This window comes from Silene latifolia, chromosome 4, assembly GCF_048544455.1.
Source record: "Silene latifolia isolate original U9 population chromosome 4, ASM4854445v1, whole genome shotgun sequence".
Lineage (NCBI taxonomy): Eukaryota > Viridiplantae > Streptophyta > Magnoliopsida > Caryophyllales > Caryophyllaceae > Silene > Silene latifolia.
Window position 1 is genome coordinate 14,421,690 of NC_133529.1, and position 548 is coordinate 14,422,237.

Consider the following 548-nt stretch of genomic DNA (forward strand, 5'->3'; position numbering starts at 1 on the left):
GTAGTATGGTTCTTTTATAACTAGTGAAGATCTCGTGCAAAAGCATGTTATTTTTTAGGTGATTTATTTATATAAATCGTTCATCAATCAATATTTAGAGAGATAATTTTGTAGTATATGATTTCGTAGTATATTGTAGGATATACTTGTTTTTTATAGGATATACCGCAATAAAATTATACCAGTATATAATTTTGTTGTATATAATCCTTGTTTTTTTGTTATTTTTGTTTCTATTTTAAAATAAGAAACTATAAGATATTTTAGAGAGATTGTAACATTCCGTTTGATGTTATGAGTGTCTTGATATCGCATTTTCTAGTGGATAATATGTTACGGAGCTAGCAGCGTTTGTGGATAGTAGTTGATAATGTGTGGAGTTGGTGTCGAGAGAGACTATGATGTAGTCGATACGATATCGTGAGCCGTGTTGTGGAGGTAGGCATAGTTGGTGGAGTTGGTGTTAAGAATTCCCGTTTTATAGGTTGGGGTTTTGTTTTGAGTTAGTATGTTTGTTTTTATGTATGGGTTGAACTTCGGGGACGAAG